Source organism: Cololabis saira, chromosome 1 (assembly GCF_033807715.1).
Source record: "Cololabis saira isolate AMF1-May2022 chromosome 1, fColSai1.1, whole genome shotgun sequence".
Taxonomy (NCBI): domain Eukaryota; kingdom Metazoa; phylum Chordata; class Actinopteri; order Beloniformes; family Belonidae; genus Cololabis; species Cololabis saira.
This window is the reverse complement of record NC_084587.1, coordinates 48,809,052-48,836,316: the sequence shown is the minus strand read 5'-3', so window position 1 is coordinate 48,836,316 and position 27,265 is coordinate 48,809,052. Positions and strand designations below refer to the sequence as shown.

The following is a 27,265-nucleotide window of genomic DNA, read 5'->3' as shown; positions in this document are numbered from 1 at the left end:
GATCCCGATCTGTCTGCAAACCTCGACTGTAAGAATATCAAAATATATAGAAAAGAATATCAAAACATATATAAAATAATAATAATAATAATAATATTAATAATAATAATAATAATAATAATAATAATAATAATAATAATAATAATAATAATAATGTAAGAGGAGATTTATTTTTGTTAAGTTTATTTTGGTAATTCATGGTTCATTATTTTATAAATATATTTTGTATATTCTGATGTAAATCAGGGACTATAGTTACACTAGTCAGCATACCTGTTGTGATGTTTTAGATTGTCCCCGTTCTTTTTCACTTACTCACGACCCGAAAAAGGAGTAATTTAATCAAGTAAGGCTTAACTCTACACCAGCCTTACAATAATATAAAATATCAAAACTATGAAATTATGCTATCCCTGAAATATTGATTTAAAATGGATAAATTGAGGTATATTGATTTAAAATGGATACATTGAGGTATAAGTATGCTGACATTCATCCTGCAATGGCACTGAGGTGATTAGTATTTTACCTGAATGCATTAAGTGACGGGAGCATTATTTGATAGGATGTTACTGGACTATCAAATTATGCTACCCCTGAAATATAGATTTAAAATTGATTATATGGGATGTTGAGTATTTGATCCTTCAAAATACACTACCCATGACATGAATTGCATTACACTTTGTGAACATTATACGATAAAGAGAAAGAAAAAGCCAAGCGACAAGGACCTATAATGTTCACAAAGTGTAATGCAATTCATGTCATGGGTAGTGTATTTTGAAGGATCAAATACTCAACATCCCATATTATCAATTTAGCGTGGCAATCCAACTGAAAATCGACTGTGCGCATGCGCAGAACCACAAAGTATCATTTCTCGGCAGGTATCAGAAATGGTCAGAACACCGGTACATCAGCTGTGGCTGAAGAGACAGCAGCTCTATGAGCGGCATCTCCTTCATGGAGGTCCAGCTTTTACTGGCGGACGGTATCTTTTTAGAGCAGAGCTGCAAAAGCACCTGGCTCTCTTCTGGCACCAGCTACCGAAACACCTGCCGTCTCCACCCACTTCTTCCATCCATGCCCAGCGCCAGTTCATTTTCAGTCTTTTATCGGCCAAATCCTCCTGTACAGCTTCATGAATGTTTCCTCCATGTTGAAGTCGGTGATACAAGTGTTGGTGTTCCGGCAGGTTGAAACAGCGCTCTGCTCTGCTGGATCAAAGACCCGCCCAGCTCCACTTCTGATTGGCTGCTGTTGGTTTGGTTGAGCCAGAGCTGCTTTCCTCTCATTCCATTGTAGACGAACTCGGTTGATAAAACTGACAGCCTATCAACACATCTTTATATGTAACCCGTTAAAGTTATTCATCTTTTCTTTTCTTTTTTAATCAGTCAAACTCCGCACGCCGAGAAAAAAAAAAACTCCATACGCGAGATCCAAGCCCTTTTCTACTATTATTATTATTATTATTATTATTATTATTATTATTATTATTATTATTATTATTATTATTATGTATATATATTATATTATTCCCTTATTCCTTTAGTCACAGAACAATTACATCAATAATATAATCTCTCCCATTTATCTCTTGTTACATGTGACGTGTTACAGCGTGCGCGCTGCCTGGTTGCCATGGCAACGGTAAACTACAGCGCTGCTAATCAGCTGGCGGAGAATTAATAACCGTTAGGAGAAAATCAATAAAACACAGAAAATATGAACAACAAAACACTCTAAAATGATATCGTACTCATATATATGTATCAGTTGAGTCAGACAAACGTTACATCCGACTCCGATTGACAGTTTTAACATTAATTTGACACAACCAACTCACCGTAACCGGCGAGCTGCTGCCGACTCGTCCCGGTTTATAAACCAAACTAGCACAAATACCGCTGACAAAATACACCTTAGAATGCGACAGTACACTAAATAAAAAGCTAACAATATTGACCAACTGTAGTAACGCTTATGTAACATTTACCCACCTGAAAGAATCAATAACAACGTAAATGTGAGTCGGCTGATCGTCAGTGTGTTTTACTGGTCCCAGTGTTAACGACGACTGAAATAACATATTTAAGTGAGCAGGAATTATATATATAAATATCCTATGTGCCACACTACTACTGCTGCTGTTACTGCTGTTGTTATTAGGGCCCGAGCACTTGCAGTGCGAAGGCCCTATTGTATCTGTAGGAATTCTTCTTCTTCTTCTTCTTCTTCTTCTTCTTCTTCTTCTTCTTATTGTTCTGACAAAAGGAGGGCCTTTTTGCCCCCCTAAACGTGCCCAAAAAGTCACCAAATTTTGCACGCAAACCAGGCCTGGCGAAAAATTTGATATTGTAATGAAATGTCAGGAGGGTCTCTGTGCCTGCCGGTGTGGATGCTGCAGGGAGGAGTTCCAGTACCTGATTGTGAATCACTTGCACCTGTGTCAGCTAGGAGAGGAATAAAAGAGGTCTGTGAATGACTGGACGGAGGGTGGGGAATACTTCAGTTTCTGTTCGAAGCTGCGGCACCGGGCTGGGAGGGTGCGGATCGCAGCTTTTATTGTTGCCGGCCGCGAAGACAGCTGGATAGGGGAGAGAGCCTTTTCTGAGTGAGGAGGGGAGGCTGGATGCCTCCTTTAGATAGTGAGGGACCGGGGTGTAGTAGGTGCCCATGCCTTCTCCTTACTGAGGCTTCCCTGCCACAAACTGCTGCCGGTTGTCACTAACCTGGCCGCAGTGAGTTTGGTCCGTGACGCTTCACGGGTAACTCCATGCTGACACCCCGTGGGGGGGTGTCGTCGCCAGATCGGGCGAGATAAGTTAAACTCAAATACCGTATACATTGTCCGTTATTTGTTGTGTCCTTCATATTTTTTCCTTTCATGTCTATGTATTTGAGTGATTTGATGCCCGTTCATTTCCCTATATGAACTGGAGCATAATGTTTTAACGCATATTCCAGGGTAATTGATCCTTTGTCAGGGGCTCATTTAGAGGCGACGCTGAAGGCCCCCGGGCCCCCTGCCTCCCCCTAGTGGTGTGGAGTGGTTTTGACCTGCTTATAGTTTGGAGTGGTCCCTGTGGTTTGCTGTGCAGTTTTAGCACTGAGTTTTATTAGTTTGCTGTGTCAGCTATTTGGTTTTATAGTGTGCAGTGACTCTTTGACCGTGTGCCGGCCTCGTCTGGGTTTGTGGACTTGCATTTCGTGTGGCAGGGTTGTAGGGTGGCCATTGGTGTGCCATAGCTGTTAGCCTCTAGTTCTCAGCCTGTTGCAGGGGTCATATTGCCATTTTTAAACAAAGATATATTTTCTAATAAAGATTATTTTGTATCCTATCCCTGTGTATTTGTGTGGTTGATAAACATCCTCTTGCCTCTTATACCGGACCACACCGGTTTAATAAAGGTGGTGGCAGCTTTATATTATCAGTGAAAATATATAATCTAATAAACGAATAATTATTACACTGGTGGCAGCGGTGGGATCAAGAACTAAATATGTCGGAGGCGGAGAATGATTTATCACACTCAGGATTAGGAGAAATGAATGCAAGTGGAAATAACCCTTCTAGCAGCATGGCTGCTCCGCTAGCGCCCTTTCCAGCTAGTGTAATCCCCCGTCCTGTGTTCATGCCTGAAGTTTTTTCTGGGGTGGGCCGAGAATGGTCTGATTGGGTGGAGCAATTTGAGCTAGCCGCTAGTGTTAATGGATGGGACGAACCTGTCAAACTGAAATTTATGGCATTGTTGGTGTCCGGGCATGCGCGTGACATGTATAATGGTGTTTCTGCTGAAGCAAAAGCTAATTATGCCCGCTTAAAAGCAGCTCTGACTACTTGTTTTGAGCCCTGCCATAGTGATGAGTGGAGTAGGGTTGCTTTTGTGGAGAGGAGGCGGTCCCCAAATGAGACTGCCCAGGAGTTTGGAAATGCTCTGCGTAGGCTAGTGGCAAAAGCTTATTCCTCCGTGGATGATCACACTCGAGACCTGTTGGCCAGAGACCAGTTTGTGACCCATTTTAGCACTGGGGACTTCCGTATTAGCCTCCGTGCTGCAAAGCCCAAGACGTTAGAGGCTGCAATCCACTTAGCTGCTGAGATGGAGCTCCTTAGAAATTTGGAACAAGCCCACTCCGTTCCTGATGCAAGAGTAAGGGAAGTAAAAAGCACCAATGAGACTGACGATCGTTTTGAGGCCTTATTGGGCGCAGTAGAAGGGCTGCGTCAGGAGGTCAAAGCCATGCAGTCTGTAGTACAGGTGCGGCAGACTCCCTCTAGCACAGTGGCTCCACCCACTGCCTCTTCTAGCTTTCCCAGGCACCCTGTTCTTGTGGCCCCATCCACTTCCTCCTCTACTTCTCCCAGGTGTCCCGTTCTTGACACTGGGCGTGGTTCAGGAGGTACTTTTGGGCGTAGAGCCCATAACCGTTCTCGAGTGTGTTGGGAGTGTGGGTGTGACCGACACCTCCGCCATGACTGTCCATATGTGCAGGGAAACTAGAGGGGGTGGGTACAGCGGGCCAACTGCCCGCCCCCTCACTTTTGACGCGGACTGTGGCCTCAACCAAGAGAAAGGGCAGCCATGTAGCTGCCAGAGTGGGGGGGTTTGACCTCCAGGTGTTGGTAGACAGTGGAGCTGATCGATCAGTAATCCCGAAGAAGCTGTGGATGTCAATTACCAGGGGGGGATGTGAGCTGACTGAGTACCCGGGGAATGTATCGGCTGCTAACGGGGGGGGTATGTGCATATCAGGAGTGTGGCAGTCAGTTTGCCAGTTCGACTCCCTAGCACTAGTAGCAGAGTTCCTCGTTGCTGATATTCCCTCCTCTGATATCCTGCTGGGCTTTGATTTTTTGTCCAAGTATGGGGCGGTGATTGACTACAAGGAAAGGGTTTTTCGGGTGATGGGGAAAACGTTACCTTTGTTGTTCCAAGATGATTATGCAAAACCACGTACTGTCGTGATAAAATCCGACACCGCAGTTCCACCCCGAAGTGAAGCTTTACTCCCTGGCGTGGTCACAAGCCCACTTGGTGAGTGTGTGGAAGGTATATTGGAACCCTCAACATCATTGTCTGATCACTGTAGTGTTATGGTGGCCCGGGTAATTTGCCAAGTTGAACAAGGTGTTGTCCCAATTCGTGTGATTAATGTCACTGATGAGCAGCTAGTGTTGCGGAAGGGCATGAGAGTCGGTACCCTGCATACAGATATTGAGGTGGGAGGAGGCTTGGGGGAGGCTGAAGGGATTAATAGGAGGGAAGACTTCATGCCTTCCTGGACAGTAGATTCCCTTGTGAAACAGTTGGGGCTAGACCGGAAGGGGTTGGGGACTTCAGAGCAGCAAGCTATCTGTGATCTGTTGTACAAACATTTGCCAGTCTTTAGTACAGGAGATACAGATCTAGGGAGGACCCCCCTTGCAAGACATAAGATTGATACTGGCACTGCGAATCCTGTTAAATTACATCCACGTCGTGTTCCCCTCCATTTACAGGAGGAGTGTGCAGAACACATAAAACAGATGCAGGCAAGTGGTATCATTCAGCCATCATGTAGCCCTTGGGCCGCCCCGGTGGTCCTTGTGAGAAAGCGGGATGGGAGCCTGCGTTTCTGCGTTGACTATCGTAAGCTTAATGATTTCACCAGGAAGGATGCTTATCCCCTCCCCAGAATTGACGATGCTCTCGACAGCTTACATAAAGCTTGTTGGTTTTCAACGCTTGACCTCGCCAGTGGGTATTGGCAGGTTGAAATCGATCCTAAAGACAAGCATAAGTCAGCATTTGTAACGCGGCAGGGACTGTTTGAATTCAATGTGCTGAGTTTTGGCCTGTGCAATGCACCAAGCACTTTTCAGAGGCTCATGGATGTAGTTTTGGCCGACTTGCAGTGGACCACGTGCTTGGTCTACCTCGATGACATCATTGTGTTTGGTCGCACATTCCGGGAGCATTTGTTACGCTTAGATGAAGTGTTGTGTAAGCTGCGCCAGGCCAACCTTAAAGTGAAACCCTCCAAGTGTAACTTGTTTGCGACTCAAGTGCAATACCTTGGCCATATCATTTCAGCAGAAGGGGTGAGTGCAGATCCAGCCAAAATACAGGTGGTGAAAGAGTGGCCTGTGCCTAAAAACCAAACGGAGGTAAGAAGCTTTGTAGGGCTAGCTTCATATTACAGACGTTTCATGAAGGGGTTCGCAGAGATAGCCCGCCCCCTACACCAGCTGACTGAGAAGGGCAGACGTTTTAAGTGGTCAGAAGTCTGTCAGAACGCGTTTGAACAGCTGAAGACCAGTTTAATTTCTGCCCCAGTGCTTGCCTATCCAGACCCTGCAAAACCTTTTCTTTTGGATACAGATGCCAGTGATGCAGGCATTGGTGCAGTTCTGTCGCAGGAGAGTAATGGTGTCGAGCATGTGGTAGCATACGCAAGTAGAGCTTTGACGAAGCAAGAAAGGAAGTACGCCACCACTAAAAAGGAGCTGTTAAGTATGGTGACTTTTATGAAGTACTTCAAGCATTATTTGCTGGGGAAAGAGTTTATACTGCGTACTGACCATAACTCACTCAGGTGGCTGCATAACTTTCAGGGCTTGGAGGGACAGTTGGCTAGGTGGGTGGAGCAGTTGGCCAGTTTCCAATATAAGATCATACACAGGCCAGGGAAAGCACATGCTAATGCAGATGCCCTCTCTAGGCTGCCTGCATTTGGAAGCTCAGGCCCAGAGTCTAGTCAGACTGAAGCTGCGGGACAGCCCCTCCCAGGCCCAAGTGTGTGTGCTGTGCAGGAGGGGAGGCCCAGAATACAGGCCAGTCAGGAATGTGTCGAAGATGAAATGGTGAAGGCCCAGAATGAGGACACAGAATTACAGCAGTTGATCTCTAACAAAAAAAGGGGGCTGGACCTTCCTGAAGATCCAGCACTACAAAAATACGCTACTGTGTGGTCGCAATTGCAGATGAGAGATTCACGGTTGGTGAGGGTGCCTCCTGCAAATTCAGATGCTGCATCTCAGGTGCAGGTTGTCCTCCCCCAGGCTTTGATCCCCAAAGTTTTGGCGCAGTTGCATGATTCCCCCACTGGTGGCCACTTAGGGGTACAGAAGCTGCAGGGGAAGGTGAAGGATCGCTTCTATTGGTTGGGGTGGTTCGGGGATGTGAAGCTGTGGTGTAGGCAATGTGTAGATTGCGCCTCCCGGAAGGTTCAGGGTCGTCCCCCTTGTGCTCCCCTTCAGACATCAGGTGTCTCCCGACCACATGAGAGAGTAGCGCTCGACATTCTAGGCCCTCTGCCAGAGACAGCCAGTAAAAATAAGTATATTGTGGTTATAGGGGACTACTTCTCCAAGTGGACAGAAGCATTTCCTCTGCCAAACCAGGAGGCTAAGACTATTGCTAAGGTGTTAGTGGAAGAATGGGTTTGTAGATTTGGGGCTCCACGTAGCATCCATTCAGACCAGGGGCGGAATTTTGAGTCAACTCTGTTTAGAGAAATGTGTCAGCTCCTAAATATCCACAAAACAAGGACTTCCCCATACCACCCACAGTCAGATGGTCTCATTGAACGATTTAATCGCACATTGCTGTCTATGTTATCACTGTTTGTCGAGGAGAATCAGTCTAACTGGGACATTCTTATACCATACGTAATGATGGCATATCGCAGCAGTGTGCATGCCAGTATAGGTTTCACCCCCTATAAGGTGTTGTTCGGACGAGAGATGGTTCTCCCAGTGGACATAATGCTTGATGTGGGGGCTGGAGAGGGGTTCCCTTCAGTTAGCGAGTATGTTGGCAAATTAGTGGAGACATTATCCACTGTAGTGGAGGCAGTGAAGAAGCATCAGGCCAAAGCTTCTAGCCAACAAAAGACCAATTTTGATGTCAGAGTGAACTTTCAGTATTACTCTGACGGGGAACTTGTGTGGGTGCTAAACAAAGCAAGGAAGAGAGGATTGTGCCCCAAGCTTCAGAGACGGTTTAAAGGCCCTTACAAAATAATAGAGAGGGTCACAGAAGTGTTGTACCGAGTGGCACCAGTAGGGGGAGGGCCAGAGACTGTAGTACATTTTAACCGTCTTAAACCTTATCTGGCTTCCTCTGTAGCGCTGCCATCAACCCAGGATGATGGGGAATCAGGCCCGGTTCAGATGGAGAGTGGTCTGGCGGAAGGGAGTCCTGCTGATGCTCGCCTGCAGCGGCCGCCATCATCGCTTGATCCTGCTGGGAGGGGTCCTTCTGACGCTCGCCTGCAGCGGCCATCATCACCGCCTGATCCTGCTGGGAGGGGTCCTTCTGACGCTCGCCTGCAGCGGCCATATTCACCGCCTGATTCTGCTGGGAGGGGTCCTTCTGACGCTCGCCTGCAGCGGCCATCATCACCGCCTGATTCTGCTGGGAGGGGTCCGGCTGATGCTCGTCGGCAGCGGCCGTCATCACCACCTGATTCTGCAAAGAGGGGCCCTGCTGATGTTCGTCAGGGGTGGCCATTGCCATCTGATTGTGCGACACTTGCTGCACCACGGGATGCCAGTGTGACCCCAGAGGAACAGTGCAGTCAGCACTTGCTCCCGCCAGAGGGGGGGAGCTGTTCGCCTGGACGCGCACGGGGGGGACGCCCGGTGCGTGAACGGAAGGCACCTGGGTGGTTAAAAGACTACGATGTGGCGTGTTAACTCGAGGGCGAGTTCTCTCCGTTAGGGGAGGGAGGAGTGTAATGAAATGTCAGGAGGGTCTCTGTGCCTGCCGGTGTGGATGCTGCAGGGAGGAGTTCCAGTACCTGATTGTGAATCACTTGCACCTGTGTCAGCTAGGAGAGGAATAAAAGAGGTCTGTGAATGACTGGACGGAGGGTGGGGAATACTTCAGTTTCTGTTCGAAGCTGCGGCACCGGGCTGGGAGGGTGCGGATCGCAGCTTTTATTGTTGCCGGCCGCGAAGACAGCTGGATAGGGGAGAGAGCCTTTTCTGAGTGAGGAGGGGAGGCTGGATGCCTCCTTTAGATAGTGAGGGACCGGGGTGTAGTAGGTGCCCATGCCTTCTCCTTACTGAGGCTTCCCTGCCACAAACTGCTGCCGGTTGTCACTAACCTGGCCGCAGTGAGTTTGGTCCGTGACGCTTCACGGGTAACTCCATGCTGACACCCCGTGGGGGGGTGTCGTCGCCAGATCGGGCGAGATAAGTTAAACTCAAATACCGTATACATTGTCCGTTATTTGTTGTGTCCTTCATATTTTTTCCTTTCATGTCTATGTATTTGAGTGATTTGATGCCCGTTCATTTCCCTATATGAACTGGAGCATAATGTTTTAACGCATATTCCAGGGTAATTGATCCTTTGTCAGGGGCTCATTTAGAGGCGACGCTGAAGGCCCCCGGGCCCCCTGCCTCCCCCTAGTGGTGTGGAGTGGTTTTGACCTGCTTATAGTTTGGAGTGGTCCCTGTGGTTTGCTGTGCAGTTTTAGCACTGAGTTTTATTAGTTTGCTGTGTCAGCTATTTGGTTTTATAGTGTGCAGTGACTCTTTGACCGTGTGCCGGCCTCGTCTGGGTTTGTGGACTTGCATTTCGTGTGGCAGGGTTGTAGGGTGGCCATTGGTGTGCCATAGCTGTTAGCCTCTAGTTCTCAGCCTGTTGCAGGGGTCATATTGCCATTTTTAAACAAAGATATATTTTCTAATAAAGATTATTTTGTATCCTATCCCTGTGTATTTGTGTGGTTGATAAACATCCTCTTGCCTCTTATACCGGACCACACCGGTTTAATAAAGGTGGTGGCAGCTTTATATTATCAGTGAAAATATATAATCTAATAAACGAATAATTATTACAATATTTTATGGTTTGCATTAATGGGCGTGGCAAAATGGCTCAACAGCGCCCCCCGGAAAACTTTGTGCCTCAAGCCCCACAATACGGTTTGACGTACATGCACGAAAATCAGTACACACCTGTATCATGGCACAACTTAAAGAAAAGTCTCTTGGAGTCATGCCCGAAACCGAACAGGATGTCGGCCATTTTGAATTAATCGTGTCATTTTGGCGAAATTCATGCCATTCCTTCGGCAGTTAATACGGCCCGAACCGTAATGAGCACCCAGGTGTGTTATACATCAAAATGTGCGTCTCCATCCTCCGACACCACGCATTACTTTTCTCTTTCAAAAGCGTTACCGTGACGACGCTAGACGCCAAAACGCGCGCCCACCCTTCATCTGATTGGTTCAGGCAGAAAAAACTTTGCGCCTCAAACCCCATAATACGGTTTGACGTACATGAACGAAAATCGGTACACACCTGTATCATGTCGCAACTTAAAGAAAAGTATCTTGGCGCCAAGGCCAAAACCGAACAGGAAGTCGGCCATTTTGAACATTCTGAATTAATCACGTAATTTTGGAGCAATATATGCCATTCCTTCGAGAATTAATACGGCCCGAACCGTAACGTGCACCCAGATGTGTTATACATCAAAATATGCGTCTCCATCCTGCGACTACGCGCATTACTTTTCTCTTTCAAAAGTGTTACCGTGGCGACGCTAGACGCCAACAAACGCACCCCCCCTTCATCTGATTTGTCCATATTTGATAGTTCCCCAAAAGGCACCAAATTTTGCATGCAAGGCAGGCCGGGCGATAAATTTGATATTTCATGGTTTGCATTAATGGGCGTGGCCTAACGGCTCAACAGCGCCCCCTAGAATACTTTTCTCTGCCATAACTTTTGAATGGTTTGACATAAAGAGTCGTGGGTGGTGTCATGGGACTCGGTATTGAGTCCTTGACCATAATTGGTGAAAATTAGCCCCGCCCCTTCTTCGGATTGGTTGTCCCGATTTTCTGCTATAACTTTTGAATGGTTTGACATAGAGAGTCGTGGGTGGTGTCATCAGATTCTGTATGGAGTCCTTGACCTTCATTGGCCTGAATTAGCCCCGCCCCTTCTTCTGATTGGTTGTCCCTTTTTTCTGCTATAACTTTTCAATGGTTTGACATAGGAAGTCGTGGGTGGTGTCATTTCTGATATGCTTATGGGGGCGGTGGCCGTGAGTGCGAGGGCCCGTTCATCGCTGCTTGCAGCTTTAATTGATGTTATGTTTGTTTATAAAGGGAAGGCATTTTCATAAGCCTTTTTGGCTTCCACCTCTCCTGCACAATGCTTCATTTGACCATTGTTTTTACTGTTTATACAGGTTCTGTTTTATGTGCAACTAAACTAAACTTTGATTATTATATACATATTACTTTTCATTCAAAGTAAGTTGAATGAAAAGTAACTTTGTGAGAGAAAGCTAAGTGAAAGGGTAAACAGCCTGACATCTAGCAGCATCTTTTGTGCCCCAGTGCCACACATCTCCATCCTGCTCCTCCAGCATTAGTTTTTACCCTATTATAATCTAATCATTTTAAAAAAGCATTCTTGTTCCTCTCCTAACTGAGTTGGCTAGCCTCGCACATCTGTATGATCCGTCAGCGAATAACAGAGAAACATGAGTGGAAATGACAAATTAAAAGAAAATGTAAATGTTTAACTTGAAGGAAATCCATATGCAAATAAACTGAAAATATGTCAAATAAATGAATGTAATTTAATTCCTTTTTGTGTTTTAATTTATTCTCTATTATAGGAATTACAGTACATGTTGTATAATTTATCTATTTCATCTTGAGGCAACTTGTTTTTTCTGTTTTCTTCAGTATTTTCAAGTTCAATACAAGTACAAGTTCAACGTTGTTTGTATGTATGTGTATGTATGTATGTATATGTATGTATGTATGTATGTGTATATATATATATATATATATATATATATATATATATATATATATATATATATATATATATATATATATACATATAAATTGACTATAGTTATATAATATATAAATAAATATATATAATATATATTATAGTGTCCTGTGCGCCAGGCTCAGTGGAGAGCTGCAGGGCGTCACGGATAAAGAGATTCGTGTTATTCATTTTTATCAGGGGTACATGAAGCACTCAGCGTCGTCTTTAACGTCAACTTGTGGCTGAGTCAGACTAGGCCAAAAGTATGTTAACAACAATGAGTTTAAAAAGACACAGAAACACTTTAAGGAGCCATACAAGATCCATACAGATCCCCGTGGGTTAAAAGCCAATGAATGAAAGAGTGTATTTAAAAGAGATTTAAAAACAGGAGAGGATGCTGCTGCTTCACAGCGATGTGCGCTGGGTAATAAAGGCAAACCCTGGAGCGCCTGTGTGCGCAACTGGATGAGGTGATTCATTTAGTTTACCATATTTTGTCAGTTCACGACTTTTGAATAAATGTTCTGTGTGCAATTGTTGTTTCTCCGCGGGCCGCCACCAAGACATAAGATATTTGTCTCTTTATCTATTTCAGACTTTTTGTGACCTGCAGGACTTTTCAGTTATTATCGGTGCTGACCTGAAGGCTTTTGTCCTTCATCCGTTTAAAACCACACGGGTGTGGAGTATTGATGTCATTTCATTTGATGCAAAACCATAGCCTGTGAAGATGAATTTTATTCAATGGTATTTGAATAAAAGCAACCAGGAAGGAAGTCACGTGAGTCACATCATCATGTTTCCATTTTAAAGTCTCTTTAATAAGATACAATTAGAAAACACAGCAATAATCTTATTGTAGGCGGATTTATCAGTTGAGCAATCATGCAGCATCAACCACAGAGACACATCAGTTAACTGTACACAAAATAAAATCATGAACAAAATAACTGCATGAAGTCAGTATTGAATGAGACATCCCTCAGAAACAAGCACAGATTTAACTTTGTTGAAGGAGACTCACCTGTAAAGATGTTTGAAATAAAACTGACTTTGATTTCATTTCATTTAGGTTTAAGAGAAGCAGATTCCTGCCCTGGACATCACAAGTAATGAGTTTACAATGAATCAGAAATAAGTAACTTGGGTCAATTATATCATTTCTGCTCTGCACATCTTGGTATAAAACTATATCTGATATTTCCCTATGAAATGCTGCAAATGTTTGATTCCCTGTGTCATAATAATTGCTGGAAATCAGAAATATAGTCCCAAAATATGAGTTAGATTGTATTGTGGTCACCTGACTGACATTTGATGAAGCAGTAAACTCCTTTCAGCAAGTATCGTCTTGGTCTTTCAATTCAATAATAAAATAGTGACAGAAAGTGTGATGTCACTGAGAAGGTTTAGAGAGAATAAATCCAGTAAAAGGTGGTGGGTTTGTGTATTTTTTAAGTCAATTCTGTAAATCAGTTTGTCACAAGTCTCTGGAAAATCTTGCTGCTGTCCAGAAGCTGCTTTGCATGTTGCAGCACTGGATAATCTTTTCCGACAGAAGCGCAGCCATCATCAATGCTCCTCCGAATGTGATCAACCAGGGGGAACACAGGACAGATGTGCTCGTCTCTGCTTCTGGTACCAGTCTGGTTCTGAAAGGCCGAGTGACTCTCTCCCACTGTGTTAGGATGGCGCTCCGAGCTCCTGCCCACCGACCAGGCCCGCTTAGACGATACTGACATGGAGTGCAGGGACCAAAGAAGATCTTCACCAAGAGCACAGGATCTCTCAGGAGCAGCCTCAGCAGCTTTGGTTGAACACCCACCTGTAATTTCAAGCGTTACATGAAGGTTTTGAAATCAACACACTTCACAAATGTGGTGAAATGTAACAGTGTTGAAGGGGGCTGACCTCCTCAGCCATGAAGTCCAGGTATGATATGAAATCCACTTGCAGAACAGCCTGTCGTGGGCAGGGTAACTGAGGGAATAGGGATTTTCACATGTTGAAAAGAAACACTTTGACTTGGTTGAAGGTTGAAGAGGATTTCTACCTTTGCATGTTTCTCCTTCTGTCAGACTCGATGATTTCCAGCATTATATTCTCAGGTGGAAGATGGCTCAAACCTAGAAAAAAAACAACGCATCTGCTGATGCAACTTCTTTATTCCCATGAACATCTTTGTCTGTTAATGAGTTTACCTGAAAAGACCTGAACAGCCCAGCGTGCCTGCATCTGCACTACAGGCATGATTGGACCTTTTACTTGGAAAAGACCCGTGATGGCCAGTGTGGGGGGTTGCAGAGACGGAGGAAACAGTCTCCTGGATTATAAGACACTCATATCCATCAATGTAACAATAGACACATAATGAATCAGGTCCTTAAATGGGCCTAAATACAAATAAGATAACTGTGGGATAATCGAAGACTCTGTTCACAACACTCCATGTTCATTTAAAACTGAGATTTCTTTTTATTTTATTTATCTGTTACCCAAAATATTCTGATTTTGGCCTTAAAAATGGAAAGAAAATGTATCTAGACACAGTTTCAGTTTGTAAACACAGTTGTTGTGGTCAATGTGGATGAACAGAACCATGCTGACATAGTTGCACCAATTAGCTTCACGATTTGTTCTTCTGGGTGACGAATGATCTTTCCCTTATTTTGCCTGATTCTTAACCCTGATGTCAAACTTCGTCATGCAGTTACTGCGGTGGACGAAGTGGACAAAGATCTTTTCCAGGGGAAAGCTTAACTGCCAGTGTGGACGTGGATAAACCGTTTTGGGACGAATCGTCTGGTTTAGTGTTCATGTAGTCTGATGTCGAGCTTCATTTAGATGTTAGAAATAAGTGTATTATAAATATCAGACATTTTAACCACCATGAACTTACTTGTACAGTGTCAGTTCGTCATAGGGTCCTTCAAGCAGGGCTGAAGGCAGAAAAGGGAAGTTTCCATGGTAACCAGTACAAAAAATCACTGCATGAATGTTCTCCTCCACAGTGCCATCTTCAAATACAACTCCTGCATCCTTAAACCCTCTCAGGTTGGGTTTAATGACTACAGCTCCCTGAAGGATTCGGCCAGGAAGATCATCATTGATCAAAAGTCCTCTGTCCAAAAGTCTGTGAACAAAAAAAGAATGATTTCATCTATAAAAATACATCTAAGAAAACATGCACACAACCAACAGTCCACACGCTGACCGCTGCATCTCTACCAGTTACATTTATTTGCATTATTTCTGTAACTGAAAGTAGGAGATGACTCTCAACCTTTACAGTTTTGTAACTGTGTGGCAGAAGTCTACAGAAGTTCATGATGAACCTCTGTGGTCTGGACTCAGAGAGGAAGATTCATATTGAACTACTGCATGTCACCTGTGTCTGGGTTTCAATCCATAAAGTCCATGGTCATATCGGTGGTTCAGTGCTCTCTCTACTGCCCAGTTGACTAAAGTGTTGGGCAGCAGCTTTGTCAGGAAGCTGTTGAACCTGCTGAGGGCCGTCATGTCCAGGGGAAGGCCATCCTGCCATCCTGCCAACCACCCACGCCCCTTGTCGTGTGCTGAGAAATGTCTGGCAGGGAGGAGAGGAAGACTGGCTTTGAATAAATCAACAGACAGAAAAAAACCCACATATTTTTGTGCTGTATAATGATTTATGATGCACCAAAAATATATTGTGGAAAAACCCATCAAATGCTCTTTAATGTTTTCCAACTATAACTGGACTGAAACTGAGTGTCTAAGTTGCCAAGAATACGACTTGAGAGAGGATCCAGATTTCAGTAGATTTAATTAAACAGTTGCATTCAAAAGGGTCAGAACAAACATCAGGCGTCTCGATGCAGAATGACAACGTAACAAAGGAAGCATACTGATTATATAGGCACAAATGATGATTCATTCTTACCATTCGAGTAGATAAAAACATGTTTAAGGTCAGTGTTAATCTTTTTTGAGCAACTCCCAGTCTGCACATTTGGCTGTTGTTTTGCTGCTCTCAGCAGATTGGGTTTAATCAAGTGGCCAAGGCTGAACTTTCTATCACAGTTGCACACGAGTCCAACATGAAGTCAAAATAGTGGACAATGTTGTCATCTGTGTCAGAACCTCAAACAACATGTGAGCTGTCCTGTTCCTGACTCGTCTTACCTTCTCTGCAAATCTACTAATCTCTCCTGCAATATCTCCTCCAGAGTTGCCAATGCCGACCACCACCACCCTCTTTCCTCTGTAGGCGTCTCCTTGTTTATATTCCCAGCTGTGAAGACACCTGCCAGAAAACGTCTCCTGTCCTGGAGAAAGACAGATAGTGTAACAGCTCAGAGCAGAGAAAGAGTTCAGAAACACATTTAAAGCAACAGGAGGAACCACTAAACATTGACCCTGCATCTATTTCGTCACATTGAAAGTCAGACGAGGGTAAGGCTGGATGGGTATAGTGACCTGAACACACCAGAACAGCATCAAAGATGTGCCTTTCTTCCTCTCCTTTCTTATTTATCGTCACAATGTCCCACTGACCGGACACAGAGAAGTCTGGTGTTGGTGTAACACTCCTCACTGGGGTCTGAAATGAGCACGTCCACGTTCACAAAAACACACACATCAATAAAAAACAACTGTGATCATTCATACAAAAGACATCAATGGTGAAACCAGGCTTACCTGAAAGTTGATGTATTTAAGCAGGTCAAACTGTTCAGCATAGAGCCTGAAGTACTGCAGCAGCTGGGAATTGTGCATATAGTTGGGATAATCTTCAGGCATGGGGAAATCACTGAAACACATCATCTCTTTGGAGGTATTAACCACCAAAGAGCGGTAGATGCTGGATCGCTCCGGCTCAAGTGTCTCCTTTGGACACAGAAAACAAGACAAGACTGTTGCTTATAATTGATGTCTACAAGAAAAAAAACATCTGTGTTCACGTTGACCATATTCAAGACATAAATGAGATTTGGGATCCTTTCTCAAACTGTAAACCACTCACCTTAAATCTCCACAGGCCTCCATTGTCATCACTACTTTCAAAGCAGACCGGCTCCAAGCCCTCATCGACACATGCTTTGATACAGGTCAGACCTGAACTAGCAGCCCCGACTACCGCCACACGTCCAACCATCACTGAGAACATGGGAAGTATTCAGCACTATTGTCAAAATGACCCCAGTGAGGTAGCTAAAACAATCAGGAAGCCTGTGATACCAATATCAGTACTTGAAGCTGAATGGGATTCTCTGTTCGAATCATGCAGGCAGAAAGATACAGAGGAACATGGTAAAAATGAGCTGAAATTAATAGAAAAAAAAATCACTTTTCCTCCTTGTTTCCTCCCTTTTTGGAGCGCCTTTTTGTTTCTTTATAGTCCTGACTGGTGTAGCTTAGTTTTTTACTATTGTCAGCTTTGTTTTTTTTCCCTCCGTGAGAGTATTTTATTTTGAGATTATAGGGTATTTAGATCAGTGTAGCGTTTCTCCTCTGGAGTGATTTTTATTTTCGTTTCTTTCTCCTGGGGTTTTGTCACCGCGCCCTTTGGTGACGTCTAGTTTTTCACAGCCTGTTTGTTTGTCACCCTGTCTTGAGAGATTCAAGAATATCCAAATAAAAACCTGTCATTACCGTTCTCCGTCTACATCTGAGTCCTCCTTTAAACCCAGGTCTGACAATGTTTTAATGGCAGTGGTGGGAAATTCTGCATTTCCTTTGCAAGTGCTGTGCCATCAACGTCAGGCTGGCTGTCATGGGTCAGAGCAGTACTGAGTGTTTGAATCTTCTGCAGCAGGTCCTCTTCTTCTGAGGTGGGGAAACCGAGGAGCACCAAACGTGTCATTCACCTCTCCAAGAGTCTGAAATCCCTCATCAAGTGAGTTGATGGCAGTGTCTACGACCACATTAAAAAATGTGGTTTCCTTTTGTTTGAGTTCAGCCTCCACGTTCATCTCTTCACACATCCTTTGCTATTGTTTGTACATCAGAACATCCAGTATTTCTGTACCTGGTGAGGGAATCTCTGGTTTTTCTTCAGCAAGTCAACAGCCACATCGAGCTGCACGGAGGGTGACTGCATCAGTTTACTGACATGCAGGATCTGGATGAGGATATAGTGCTGTCTAAAATGACAGAAGTATTTGGATATTTTGATCTCTGTCACAGTGTGTTCTGTTATTTGTTGCCATGTGAGTATTATGCTCCTGGCTATCCTCGTGTACCTTGAGCAAGTGACTTGCATGTTTCCAGTCCTTTATTCCTGCCCTATTCAGTTTGTACTCTCTTTTAGAAAAAAGCTATAATCTTTTATAGAGTACACAAGTCAGTTTCTTCAGACTTTTTCACCATTGACTAAGACTCTGTAAAAATAATCCTGTTGACACCGCCGTCCATCCTTTTGATTCGGGAAAATTAAGTTTTCTATTTTAAATGGACCACTGTGAACAAACTCTGTTCGTACCTTATCAGTTAGAGGAGATGGCCAGTGAGCTGGGTCTATTGGAGGAGGAGCAGCGCTTGATGCTGCTGCATCAGTGCTGGGATGTGCTGCTGATGTGGAAGCGACAGGAGGATTTGCAGAGGACGGACTGAGAAATCTCAGTAGTGCATCTGAGGACGGAAGAGGAGTGTGTGACACGAGTCTAAACATAATTTCAAGAAAAAAATTAAATATAAATACAAAACCTAGACATACATGCACAATGTAGACTCTACTGTATAATATACTTGTACAATGTGCTTTTTCTTATATAAGTGAGTCATTTATTAGTAATAATTAGCATGTTGTCATTACAATGAAATGCTAAGAAAGACTCAGTAAACTGCAGTAAAATATAGCATGTGGGAATGTTATGTATTAGTAAGGGAAGTGTCTGAAAATCTGGGAACTAAATCGTTACCAAGAAATCTCTTCACCAATGTGTTTCTAAAGGTGTCTAATAACATGTCCTAAAAAGTTGAAATTCAACTCCTGGGGGAAACCTCATAAAAAACTGCACAAAGTCAGGGTACCAATAACCGATTTTTGAAAAATCGAAAATGCTTAATTTGGCCTTAATTAACTTGTGAGGGGTCAAACTAGGGTTTTTTTAGGATTCTGAGTTCATTTATAGCATTTGTTTTTCACTACAACCATTCCTTAGTGGAAAAACTGCCACACCATTTTTTTGCATTTACATAAGATTGCATTTATTACAATTCGTTTCACATTAGTCAGAGCAAACAGTGATCCCCCTTGTGGAATGCTTTATGAGTCAATGTCTGAGTATTCCTCATCAATGCCATCACTTTTAAAGTAGTCATAGCTATCCATCCATCGTCCGCCGCTTATCCGTTCCTAGGTCGCGGGGGCAGCAGTCTCAACAGAGATGCCCAGACTTCCTTTACCCCAGACACTTCCTCCAGCTCTTCTTCCTCCAGCTCTTCCAATGGGAGTCCGAGGCGTTACCAGGCCAGCCGAGAGACATAGTCTCTCCAGCGTGTCCTGGGTCTTCCCCAGGGTCTCCTCCTGGAGGGACATGCCTGGAACTCCTTCCTAGGGAGAGGGACATGCCTGGAACTCCTCCCTAGGGAGGAGGGACATGCCTGGAACACCTCCCTAGGGAGGGGGACATGCCTGGAACACCTCCCTAGGGAGGCGTCCAGGAGGATCCGGTACAGATGCCCAAGCCACCTCAGCTGACTCCTCTCAATGTGAAGGAGCAGCGGCTCGACTCCGAGCTCCTCCCGGGTGACCGAACTCCTCACCCTATCTCTAAGGGAGCGTCCAGCCACCCTGCGGAGGAAACTCATCTCTAAGGGAGGAAACTCATTTCTAAGGGAGCGTCCAGCCGCCCTGTGGAGGAAACTCATCTCTAAGGGAGCGTCCAGCCACCCTGTGGAGGAAACTCATCTCAGCCGCTTGTATCCGCGATTTTGTCCTTTCGGTCACTACCCAAAGTTCATGACCATAGGTGAGGGTAGGTGTGTAGATTGACCGGTAAATCGAGAGCTTCGCCTTTCGACTCAGCTCCTTCTTCACCATGATGGTCCAGTACATCGACCGCATAACTGCGGACGCTGCATAACTCATAGTCATAGCTAATGAAAGTAATATACTTTGCATGTACACACAAATGTTACTGACCTCAACCGAGCCATCTGTAGCAGTAGCCAATGCCTCTCTCACAATTAAAGTGTCAGCATCATTGTCACTCTGCACAACGGTGATGCTAAGCTTCTGGAATGTTGAAGAGAGGAGGTGAATGAGCTCACTCTTATTATGGCTGTTGTCCAAGAACTTTGCTCTTGGTGTCCAGTGTATCAGATCCGGTCGAATCTGGAGATCACAGCATGTTTTCTTGGTACGTCGGATGTGGTCATGATCTTTTGGCGATCTGTTATAGCCATCAAAGACCACAATGATCTTTTGACAGTTACAGCCAAGATGCTGCAGGTAGCTTAGGTAACTGTTGGCAATCTCCTACCAAGTCTGACCTTGTTCCCACTTCACCATGTAAAGAAGCCACCCACCATGAATGGGTCATCTGCTGTGCTTGTGAATCCTGTAGACAAAGATACAAGCATCTCTTTGTCGCGTCTGTGGTCAAATGGGTTGTTCTCCTCAAACCATTGGAGGGGAAGTTTAACTGCCTCTGCATCACGCTTCATCTGGGTTTTCCCAAGGTCTATGTAGAGTGGAGCATGTTGGTTTACACTTTCCTCCATATGCTTGTTGATATTAGAGAAGTGGCTGAGTGTGAGCACCCAGCACTTGTAGCCAGAATCACTGCTTCTCATCCTCCCTCTGCTAGGTCCACCTTCTGATTTGGCCGCCTTCATTAAAGGTATAGTCTGTAATCGTATTCAAAAAAATGTATTGTTCTACTGGGTGAAATGGTCCTTCCATCCTGAGAGTAGCCATTGAATAATGTGTTCAGAAAAAGGATAGAAAAAAATCTGACCTCTCTGACAGCTTTAATCCTGTAAAAACTCTGACCAATCTGTTTTTTGCGCACCGAATGGTACGGATTGGTCAGAGGACCAGAAGAGTGGCAGGGGGGAAAAAAACAATCAGATGCCTTCATTTTAAAGGTGACCTATTATGGCATTTAATGTATATTTTAAACAGGCCTTGAATGTCTTAAAAACAATCTAAAGCTTGTTTTTTCTACATAAATCATAAATCCAGCCTGTGGGCCCTGTCACTAGTTTTACCGCTTCTAACCTCTTTTTCTGCGCCTCATTTTTAGGGAAGGGGGGGGTATGATAATGAGGCTCTGCGCTGATTGGCTCCCTGAATGACGTGTAGGAGGGGAGGAGCATAAACCTCGCTCCGCCAGAGCAGCCCAAGCCTGTAAATTATCACAACACTGAATTTTCACAAATGGAAACTTTATTGTTAAAAAAATAAAATATGAGTTGTATATAAATAACATTTATGCACTATTTAAGCCGGATCTACCCGGCGGATGCTGAACGCTGCCCCGGAGCCACGCCAGGCGCCCGGGAGCAGCGCGCATCACTGCGGCTTTAACCAGGGAATCTGACCGGTTCCGACCGGCCGGGACCGCAGGAACCCGCCTGGACTGGTAGCAGGGACTCCCGGGGACCGACCAGCGGAATTTCAGCCGGATCTGCCCGGCGGATTCTGCGCGCTGGCGCTGCAACCGCACGGCGGGCGCACAGATCGGCTCCGGAGCGCATCCGCGACGCATCTCCCGTTATCGGGGATCAAACCGACAGATTTCGCTGAAAATCTCGGAGGGTGAAGCTGGTCCGACCTGGGACAGACCCCCGAGGACCCAGCTCCCAAACCACCCGGGAACCTGGATGATTTAACCCGGATCCGCGGCGCCGCGTCCGACTGGCTGAAGGATGCACCGCTCCAGCCAGAGCCAGAGAGCTGATTGTGGGCGTGGTTTCAGCAGCGGAGGCTGAACCTATGGAAATGAGCGCCTATGGTGACGTCACCATAGGCGCAGATTCAGAATGGCTCAAAAAAAGGTCACGTGACACTGGGGGACTCTGTAAGGCGGGGGTCAGAGACCCTGCAGAATTTCATGGTATTTTGTCTCCCCTGTGCTGGCAGGGTGAGGGGAGACCACTTTATATATGTTAAAACAAGAAAAAACGTGTTTTTCATAATAGGTCCCCTTTAAGTCCCGCCCACACCCCCCTCTGTCCCATGCGCGCACTCTGCTTCCAGCCTGCCTCGAGCCTCTCGTGTCCACTTCCCATGGGTCCTCCTCGGCTCAGAGTGTCCTAGTGTGACCCCCCCCCCCCCCCGCTCCTCCAGACCGACTGGCAACCGCGGCCTGAGGGCCCCCGCCGCTCCCGGCTTCACCGCCGGCTCGCGGTCGGGTGGTCACGTCGATGTAACGGCTCGCCCTGCTAAAAAGGCTAAAAAAAGAAAGCCAAAGTGCGATTCTGCGGTGCAGGTTGTCCACTACTGGGGGTCAGGCAGACCCTCAGTAGGATGGAGGCGTCTCCATCCCGGTGAGGGCGGAGAGCGCCGGTTCGGGTGGCGGTGCGCTGCGGTGCTGTACAGGCTCTGGAGCCACGGCTATGCCGTAGGGTACGCCGTAGCCTACGGCATAGGGTACGCGGCGACGCGCACCATTCTGCATTGGTGTAACGCGGAACCATAAATCAGCCTTCAGTGTGTGCTCTGTGTGCTGTTCTGAACACTTCTCTATTGTGCTCATTTTGCTGGGACGTCGGGTCCCTCCGCCGAGACACAACTTTTGCGGTATGCGTTCATTGTTGTCTAAAAATGATGCGCAGTGCCCACCCAATCAGAAACGGTACAGATATTCTGTGATATTTTTTTTATATTTATAAAAAAATAAAATTACAAAAAAATAAAGGATCCCCATAACTTTGTTTGGGTGGGCAGGATGCACGTTTGGGTGGGCACAGCCCCCCCCTGCCCCCCCCTAAAACCGGCCTCGCTTACAGGTGAATGAGACATGGGGTAGTTTTGTTGAAAATGTGCTGTCCAAAATGTCCTGGAAAACTTGACTCCTGCAAATGCGCGTTCCCCAAAGTTTGTGGGGGCGTGGCTTTGGATGGAGCGCTGACGGGAGGTGGAGGAGGGGGTGTGGCTTAGAGGAGGTGCCACTTTCAAATCTTGCTAGCTCTCCAACATCACAGACTATACCTTTAAGGTCTGCTCAATGCAGATGTCACACCAGGTGCCAGACCAATCGTCGCTGGAGTACCAGACAACATGGTTCCCATGGGCAGTGAAACGTTCAATGGTCTCTTTGTAACCAGGCAAAGTTTCCAGTTCCTTCATCAGTTGACAGTACAGCCATGCACCTTTGGCATACTGATGATGGCCTGCAGCTGCAAAGATGTCCAGCATCCAGGTAAAAGCAGTATATTATGTCCATGATCAACAAAGAAAAGGGATGCAAATGGATCCAGCATGTTTGGTCCTAATGTTAACTCAAAACGTCCTCACGTTGAATGCAAAAACAACTACAGCAACCATCACTAAACACTGACTTGGTCTATTCATCATGTCAAACAATAAAGAATAAACTATTATTTTTTTTTTTTTTTTTTTACATATGCTATGTGTGAGTGGGGGGCATTGCCGGGATGAACGATGACCTGGGAAAGTGGGTGTGGCCGTTTTTCCACTAAGGAATGGTTGTAGTGAAAAATAAATACTTGCAATGAACTCAGAATATTGAAAAACCCCTAGTTTGATCCCCCACAAGTTATTTAAGGCCAAATTAAGCATTTTCAAATTTTCGAAAATTGGTTATTGGTACCCCAACTTTGTGCAGTTTTTTACAAAGTTTCCCCCAGGAGTTGAATTTCAACTTTTTAGGACATGTTATTAGACACCTTTAGAAACACATTGGTGAAGAGATTTCTTGGTAACGATTTAGTTCCCAGATTTGCCAAATATCCCATAAGATGACCTTACTATATAATGACATAACGATGTGTACTTTAACACTGATGAAAAGACACATTATAAACGCACTGTGGATAACATCAACTGTAACAACAAAAAGCTGGGCGACTGTGGAAAAATGAAGAGCATTTTGATTGACTGTTACAAGCTAGGAAATGTGAGATAACGACGGCAATTAACATAACACCTGCTAAGACTTAGCTCTACTTAGCCTAAGTAGATCTAATAATCACACATTTGCTCGAGGTAGCTAAGATAAGGCTTGTTGCGTTTATATTCCATAATAAAAGGAGCTTCCGTAACATGAATTGACATTAAAACTAAAAGATAGCACTGGCTATTTATTTATAGCAAACTGTGTTATGCAAACTGTTTAATGTCGTCATTAATCATCGGGGGAGTCTGGGCTCCAATATCAAATTTTACCTTTTATTTCCTTGAGGTCCTGCATGTGTTGTAGGGAGCCCAGCAATAACAGTCATGACCATCTGGATCTATTGTAAACTTCAATTATAGCCTACTTAATGTTAATTGTTATTGTTTTATTAACAATAAGAATAATAATTGTAAATGGCTGTAATTGTATTTATAAATGCAACCCCGCGTTTTTTTTTTCAAATTGTTTTCTGTCATCACTGCGCTGTTTAGTCACGTGGTCCGATGAGAGCTGCGGCCGGTCACGTGATTTATATTTTTATACATATATATTTATTTTTTCCACACAATTTCTCTGTGGTCTGTTGAAGTTAAAATGTACACATACAAACTGCAATTTTATTTTGTTTTCTATTTTATTAAATTTTCTTCAGTTTTAAAAACACAAATCCTTTAAGAACGCAACCAGGTTTGTGCACGTGACTGCCTTTGATCTTCGCCGGACGTCAACACCTGCGTCAACAGCTACAGTATGACGTCAGAGTCGGGTTGCGTTCTTAAAGGATTTGTGTTTTTAAACTACATGTTAAGATAACTCTGACATGCTGTTAAGAAGGGTCAGCAGTATTTAATCTGATTTTATGTTTCTCTTTGTTATGTATTCTCAATTTTTCTGCAAAACCATGTCACTGTGGGGACAAAAAGAAATATAGTTAAATAACTTTAGATGGTAGTTTTGGTAGTTGGTCATTTTTCCTCTTTGCAGCTGAGCAGTTTTGTTCAAGAAGGGACAGGAAGAAGCAAATGCTTATCTAGTCCGGCCCCTTCTTGCAATATAAGAGTATCCGATATATAAAAGAATAATAGTAGCAATAACAATAATAATAATAATAATAATAATAATAATAATACATATATACAGTGTATACCCTTCTTCTTGACATATAAAAGTATGTCAATATAAAAGTAATTAAAAGACATGTGAATCAATAATAAAAGTAGCTAAAACGAAAGGCATCAAGCACAGTAGAGAAGAAAAAAAAGTCAATGAAAAAAAACAAAAACAATCACAATAATAAAAGTAGCTAAAAAAGAAAGAAAAGCATCATGCACAGAAGAAAAAAGACAATGAAAAAAGAATAAAATAAAAAATCATGGTCATTCTAACATCAAATGTTGGTAGTTCAGTATGAGAATCTGCTTATAGCAGCGTTTGAATAGCCTGATGTTCTTGCAGACCTTCACACTTTCATCAAGATTGTTCCAGAGTGTTATACCATACACTGAAATGCACATCTTTTTCAATGTAGTATGAGCCATTGTCTGTTTAAAAGTGTGTTTATTCCGTAAATCATGAATACCATCTGTTTTCCTAAATAACGTTTGGATGTTTCCAGGTAAACTATTATTCCAAGCTTTAAACATGGTCTGTGCCATTTTGAATTTCACCAAATCTGGAAACTTGAGCAAATAAGAATTTAAAAACTAATTATTCGTATGATCTAGGTATCCTGCTCCGTTTATTAACCTCACTGCTCGTTTTTGTAAAGTGCAAATCTTTTTTAAAGTGCTTTTATAATTATTACCCCACACTTCTACACAATATGATAAATAAGGTTCAATAAGTGCATAGTACAGAGTGTGCAATGGCTTCTTATCCAGTATATGTCTGGCTTTACCCAGTATCCCTATTGTCCTTGCTAGTTTGGAACACACATGTTTAGTATGGGATTTCCAGCAAAGTCTGTAATCAATTATTACACCCAGAAACTTAACTTCATATACTCTTTCAATCATTACCTGATCTATTTCTACTTTAATTTCTATATCTATTTTGCGATTTCCAAATATGATAAACTTTGTTTTACTCAGATTTAGTGACAGTTTATTTTTGTCAAACCAATCTTTTAATTTGGATAATTCAATGTTAATCATTTTTATGAGTTGATTTAAATCGTCCCCCGAACAAAAAATATTTGTGTCATCAGCAAAAACAACCAGTTTTAAAATATTTGATACCTTAAAAATATCATTAATATATAAGATGAACAATTTGGGTCCTAGTACTGACCCCTGGGGGACACCACAGGTAATGTTTAGGCTCAATGATTTACAAGTTCCAATTTGTACAAACTGTTGTCTATTACTCATGTAACTATGCAGCCAGTCTAGTGCTACCCCTCTAATCCCATACCTCTCCATCTTTTCTAACAACAATCCATGATCAATTGTGTCGAATGCCTTTTTAAGGTCAATAAACACACCCAGTGCATATTTCTTATTGTCCATACAACTTGTAACCTCCTCTACTACCTCCAACAAAGCCATGGAAGTTGATCTTGATGATCTAAACCCATACTGCCCATCATTTAGCAACTTATTGCAGTCTATGAATCTGTCCAATTGAACCACAAATAATGATTCTAGTATCTTAGAAAACTGGGACAGAAGGGAAACAGGCCTGTAATTGGTAAATAGATGTTTATCACCCGTTTTGTGTACAGGGATAACTTTAGCCAGTTTCATTTGGTCTGGAAATACTCCTGATCTCAATGAAAGATTATAAATATGAGAAAGGGGATCAATGATCCCATCAATGATGTTTTTTATCAATGCCATGTCAATATCATTTCCATCAGTAGATGTTTTATTAGCGCTATTTTTTATAATTTCTATAATTTCCCCTTTGTCCACAGTTTCCAGAGAGATTGAGTTAGAGTTTCTCTCCCCCCAAGCCACCTCCTCAGCAACCTTCCCTGTTCCTTTTATTTCTTTGGCTAGATTTGGACCAACACCTACAAAAAAGTGATTAAACCCATCAACAATATCTTTCATGTTTGTGATCTTCTTATCCCTGTACTCAAAAAGGTCGGGGTATGTGAGCTTAGCTGGTTTATTTCTAATGACACTATTTAATATGTTCCATATTCCTTTAATGTTATTTTTATTCTTATCTACTAGTCTTGTATAGTAGTCTTTCCTACAAGCCCTCATAATATTTAATAATTTATTTTTATATTTTTTATATTTTAACTCTGCTTCAACTGACTTCTGCTTAATGAATAACCTGTATAATGAATTATTTTTTTTACACGCGTTTTGTAATCCTTTGGTCATCCAGGGATTATCTACATCTATTCTATTCTATTCTATTCTATCTATTCTTG

At 43.7% G+C, this 27,265-nt stretch overlaps 1 pseudogene; it reads right to left on the bottom strand.

The window, feature by feature from the left end:
- Nucleotides 1-12,630: 12,630 nt before the first annotated feature.
- LOC133453802 (dimethylaniline monooxygenase [N-oxide-forming] 2-like) lies at nucleotides 12,631-16,946 on the bottom strand (annotated as a pseudogene).
- Between the last annotated feature and the right edge of the window lie 10,319 nt (nucleotides 16,947-27,265).